Genomic DNA, 6322 nt, shown 5'->3' with positions numbered 1-6322 from the left:
ATTTCAAAAGAAAACATTACTAAAGGAAGTCAAATGTCAAAGGCACATTTAAAACAGTATAATCAGCAAGAGAATAAAAGACTATCATAAGTACTGGCTGAATGGCTCAGTTGGTTAGAGCATGGTGCCGATAATCCCAAGGCTGCAGGTTCAATCCCTGGATGGGACAGCTGCATGTTTCTGCACTGCAGGGGATTGGACTAGATGATCCTCAGGGTCCCTTCCAACTTTACATTCCTATGATTCTGTGCATAGAACATATCTGCTGCTGTTGCTGCGAGTCCTGCCAATGGTGGTTCATGGCAGGTGGCAGCTGTGGAAGATCAGGCTCAATGACCTGTGTCTGCACTGAGAGGCAGACAAAATGGTTGACTTCTTATATTTCTATTGTCCTCTCTGCAGCCTACACCAGCATATCCCAGGGTTTGCCAAGACACTTTGGACCTCTCATGTTGAACCACTGTGCTGGTCACTCAAAGCTGGGACCACCACACATAAGGCTAGTAAAGTCATAGGCATGGATAATAATAGATGATAATGACATCACTGAAAAGTCAAGTGTTGTCCTATCACCAGATAAAGGGGCGTGGCATATGTTGCTTCCTTGACCTTTTAACACAAGCCCTGTTAATTGTAATTGCTTTGGGCAAATAAGGCTGAATGGCAGGTATTAAGGAAGCAAAACAGAAGCCAGCCGAAAGTAAATTTGCAAAGCAAAGCTGTCTTGTCTCTTCGTGTTTGCTAATTGCTAAAGTCTTTGAAATTAAAATGCTATCATTCCTCATGTCTGGACGTAAATACTTGTATATCACTGGTGAAACCCTAGGAACACACCGTTTATCTGATAAAGCCTATTAAAAACAGAAGGCATTAAACAGAACTATTTCAACCAGAATTTATATACCAGGAAGCGGCAGGGGCTTGAATATTCACATTACAGCTCATTGAAAAGGCAATGGACTATGCGACAAGATTGACAACAAAGAGAAAAATGATGAGGAAAATTGCCTTACTTATCTGCTAGAATGCGCTTGACTGCCAACTGTAATTTTATGTTCATTATATTAAAAATATCATTAATGTTAGTATTTGTGTATCATAATCAGACAACGAACAAAGAGTTAGCTGAAATGTGCTCCATTTTTAATCATGGTGTCATCATATTTGTATGCTTTTCAGGCATCATCAGTTGCCATTATTTTTATGTCTGCAAATGGAATTTGTTGTAAACATTCTCCGGAAAGGTTAGTTTTTGTGCACTGTTCCTTTACTGCAACAGTTTATGTGGTAAACAAACAAAGCGGCATAACCTGTGTTTGAATCTTGTCTGTTATCCCTTGCAACTTGGATAATTTCTAGCTTTGTTTTCCTATTCTACTTTTCTTCTGTTCTTTCACTCTAACCTCACTGTGTCCTGCGCTCATGAAGAAAAATAAGTACCCTCCACCTTTCTCTACTCAATTGCTTGCTTAATAAGACAGGGCAGCTGGTCCATAGATGGGCTCCCATATCTTCTCCACATCTACTTTTCAGCCTTTAGCCCTCTTATACAAATGCCCATTTTCATAAACTGCCTTGTCCCTTGCTTTCTATAGAACTACTTTGTATCATTAAATTAATTACTGAGATCTTCGTACCTCATTTATTCTACTAATATGGTTGAATTTGCAATATTGTGCTGGCGCAGATACTCTTGACAATAGCCTGCTCTCTTTGCACACTCTTAGTGCTGAGGATGGTGACTGTTTTGGCTTGCAAGTATTTTCAGATGATTCTGTTTCCCCATTTCTCCCTTTACAATTCCTTTGTTGAAATACTCCCTTCACCCTGTACATGACTTTTCTTTTCATGGCTGGAAAATAGTGACTCTTGGTCTTGTTTAGTGTTTGTTTCTTTTCTGGCTTCTCTGAATTTGAGGTTACCTCCTTTGGTCTAACCCATTATTTGTGCCTGATCTTCCATTTAAGCACTGGAATTTCTCCTATCTCTTTGACTCTGGGTTCTCCTCTGATCACAACAAATTCTCTCCTGATCTTCTCTGCCACCTTCTGCTCATGTCATGACTTCCCAATGCCTGCAACATATCTGATTCCACACACAAGCTCTTTACTGCTGCTGAGGCATTGCTTTTCTGCAATCAGATAAAAGCATAATTAACTCACAGGGCTGTATTCCGTGTAGCAGATTGCAATGGAATGCTCTCCCTCTATCTTCCCCTAAATTTGTTCTGGGGTTTTCCCCAAACCTCTAGAGCAGATTTGGGGAGAGCACAGTACACAGAGGAGTGAAGATCCCACTGTGCTAGTGCTAATTCTTGCACTAGTGCAACTATTTATTTTAACACCACCTGGAGGTGGTTCCTATTCTTAAATTATCAAAAGGAGACTATCTACATACAACAAGGACATATCAGCAAGCTTGGAAGAACTGTAACACACACACACATATATATCTATTAAAAGAAGATTCTGAGGGGTGGGAACCTCAAAACCAGCCCAGTGCTGACTGAGTATACTCAACGAGTACAGTGACTCTTGGTGGTGGTAAAGGAAAATCAAGAAAGAAGTGGGAATCGTGTATCCTGGAAAAGGTATGGCTGAAATTCTGAATATGAGCACTCTACACAGTAAGGTTTTGTTGCAGGCCCCCTTTCCAGTACAAAATCATGCAGCAGCAGCATACTGCACTTCTCCCTGGCCAAGAACCATCTGTAATGTTCCTGTAGTGTGCCATTCAACAAAGTTTCCTGTTTGGAGGTAGCTAGGAGAAACCCAGGGGGCCATACCTCACTAGATCCAATGATGCTTGGAGGGTTTTTGTGCTTTAATAGTTTTTTGGAAGTCGCCTAGAGTGGCTGGGTCAACCCAGTCAAATGGGCCGCATGTTGTTGTTGTTGTTGTTGTTGTTGTTGTTGTTGTTGTTGTTGTTGTTGTTGTTATAAAATTCAATAGCACTTTAAAATTCTTAACATTTGCTGGATCATGTTCTTAGCAACCCTAAAAGAACACAATGGCTTCCCTTTAAGATATAATGTTACTAAATTTGTCTCTCCTCTTTTCCAAAGAGAATCACAACATAAATATTTCTTTTAGATTAACCTTGAAGGATTCAAGCCTCTTGAAGGTATTTCTGCTGGGCAGCTTATATTACAGAAAATATATCATAAAAATGACACTACTTTTATTATATATTAGTGGAATACTTCATCTGTACCACTGTAATATACTACAACTCCTGTGTTGGTTTGATGATGGATGGCTTGGTAAAATAAGGTCAGCTGTCGAAACCTTCCAGAATCTGAACGTTTTCTTGAGATAAAAGGAGAGTTATTTTTATTCTTAAAGAATACATTTCAAATAAACTGATATGTTAGATTAGTCTCTCTCATGTTTATGTGCATGTGTGCGTGTGCAAGTGTGTGCATGTGTGTGTGTGTATCTATATATATACACGCACAAAACAAGTATGGATTAATTGATGGGCTATATTTCTGTATATCCAGTGCTTTTTTCCTGGGGGGACGCAGGGGTACGCATACCCCTAAACATTTTGTGAATCTAAGTTTGGCCACATTGAGGAACAGTATTTCAATATGAGTAGGAAAATGAGAGTACCCCTAAACATTTTTATTTAGAAAAAAAGCATTGTGTACATCTATATAGATATTAATTAGCATGCTCCACAAACCTGAGAAATTCAAAGCTAAGCCTCATGCTTTAACACAGGAATGGGGAACTATTTGGTTCCATGAGCCAGATCCCTATGAAGATCAGCCTCACAGGCCAAATTTGGCAGGCAGGCAGGGCTGGTAATTCAGTATGAGCTCCTTTATCATGCATAACACACATTAAGTGATTAGCAAGTCATTGGGCTCCCTTAAAGGTAAGCAAGGTGTCCCTGGCAAGTATTGTCTTATATCTAATGTGATTCTTAAATCAACCCTTATATTTGGCCTCCAGGCACATAGGCTTGAACTGTCTGGGATCAAAGTTTCAAACTTTGTGCAATACAGTCTTTTAAGGTTCTAACTGAAGAGCCCTCAAAATCCACAGAATTTCCCAAACTCAAGCCTTCTTCCAAGCAGAACCTTGAGGGGGGACACTTGGGAATGGGTCCTGCCCTATTCCACGTGCTCACTGGATGAATGGGGCAATCCTCTCATCTGCAGCAGCATTGGGGTTGGGTGGGGCCCACCCTACTTTATTCACATGGGTGTTGTATACACATTGAAGAAGGCCTGAAATAACCAGAGAAATCAGTGCTTTGGGTGTTCTGCAACTTCTGTAAGGGGCATTGATATTACAGCTAATGAGAGCTCCTGTTTATAAGGCTTTTCTGAACCAAAAGAGAAAGATACCTCAGTTTTTGGGGAAAGATATTAGTGATTTCTGTGGAATACACAGAACATATGTGGTGGCAGTTTGCAAAACCTGTCTGAATGTCATGCAGTTATGCACAGTCTCTTTGCATGCCTTCATGTGCCACATGTCACTATATAGAAGCTGATGATGTAGTCTAAAACTTTGACACTTCTGTTTGGAAATCTGTTCATTACTATGCCCATAATTGAGTTTCCCCACGTTAGTGAATTCACTAATTGCTTTGTCTTGCATGGTTTCTTGCCATTCTGCAATGTACATTTCTTACTGAAATCTAAGCATTTATTTTGATGGCAGAATAAAACTACATAATTTGTATAAAAGGGTTTTAACCTTAAGGACAGGAAAATAACAATATAGTTTTTTGTCCAGGCAGGCACATTATGTGACCCATGAGAGCAGCAAAATAACCAGACTGAACAATGGTGATGGGATAAAATCAGGCCAAATCTTTATAGATAGCAGCAGGCAGGGCAAGGGTTGGCATGGCATTGGGTTCCAGGATCAGTTCATCATTCCACAAGCCCCATGTTGATGGAAAGGATCTTCTGGGTTTGGATTGCTCCAAATCTGTAAGTTGGGAGTCAACCAGTGTTGAACCTTGCACTGGTGCAAGCCAAGCAAGCAAGGTTTCACTGGGGGACCAAGGTGCAGGTGTCCCCTGCTTACTGGGCACAGAATGGAGCTTATAGGGTAAACAAATGTAAGTGATTACAAAAACCCAGCATGGGTTTCTACAAACCAAGTCATGCCAGACAAACCTCATTTCTTTATTTGATAACGTTACAAGCTTGGTGAATCAGGGGAATGTTGTGGGTGTAGTATATATTGATCTCAGTAAGGCTTTTGACAAAGTCCTCCACCTTCTTGTGGAGAAGCTGATAAAACAGCAACAAAAGTTAATTAGTATGCAGGTTAATATTGTATGAGATTGTTGTCTCTCTTCTTAGAAGGGTTGTTTTACTTGCCAAGACTAGGATACTTTTATTTGGCTGCATCTTGTAGGGACTGTGCAATGGCATTTTAGATTTGACAGAATGTGACTGTAGGCAGATTTTGAGATGTTATATATGTTGCTTACCATAACCAGAAAAATCTTCCATTGCTTAGGAACCAAGAGCATTCAAGTCTGAAACATTCAGAATTTGAAATTTTGAATCTGAAATTCCACACTGAAAATATAAAAAAATGCAGAAGTTCAAATTTAATCCATTGTCCTTTTCTCTCACTTAGGATTTTTTCATTTGCTTCTTTTTTCCTTCTGAAATGTATGCTAGGTTGGCAACCATCTCAATGCAGTAAGCTATTCATCTGGAGATATAACCCTCTAGCATCCATATATCTGCAGGAGTGTTTGGATTCAGTTTCTATTAACAGTGTAATTCCCATTCACTGTTAAAACCAGTGCAAACCTGACTTGCAATAATAAAGAAAGAAAATAAGGACAGATCTGAAACTTATATATTTTAAGTAATAGTCGGATAACCAAAGAAGTAAGAGATATTAATAATTCTCTGTACTTTTCAACCATTTCCTTTGCTACTGCTTTATACTCAACAAACCTATTCTCTATATAAGAGATTACATATATCTTCGGCCATCTTAGGATGCACAAAAGAATAAAGACAAAGTCTAACTGATATGGCTCACAATACTTTGGACCTGATGTCCTTTGAAGAAACTGGTCTTCCCTTTTCCCACTTGTCCTGAAAATCATCAAAAGCAGGCCTCTAAGCATCATTTACAGGCTTTCCCAACTTGTCTTGAGCAGCCTCTGTCTTCCTGGGCCAGGATGGACCACTGGAATCTTCTGAAGCAGTCAATCCACTCTCAAATGCCACATACTGAGAAAGCCCCAACACCTGGCTCTAGGAACAGAGTCGAGAGGGTAAGTAACTGCTATATTTTATCTATAAATAAAGACTTGTTGGATTACTGTTCAA

This window comes from Podarcis liolepis (genome assembly GCF_965112155.1).
Source record: "Podarcis liolepis genome assembly, chromosome: 2".
In the NCBI taxonomy this organism is placed as follows: Eukaryota; Metazoa; Chordata; class Lepidosauria; order Squamata; family Lacertidae; genus Podarcis; species Podarcis liolepis.
Note: the sequence above shows the minus strand (reverse complement) of the source record.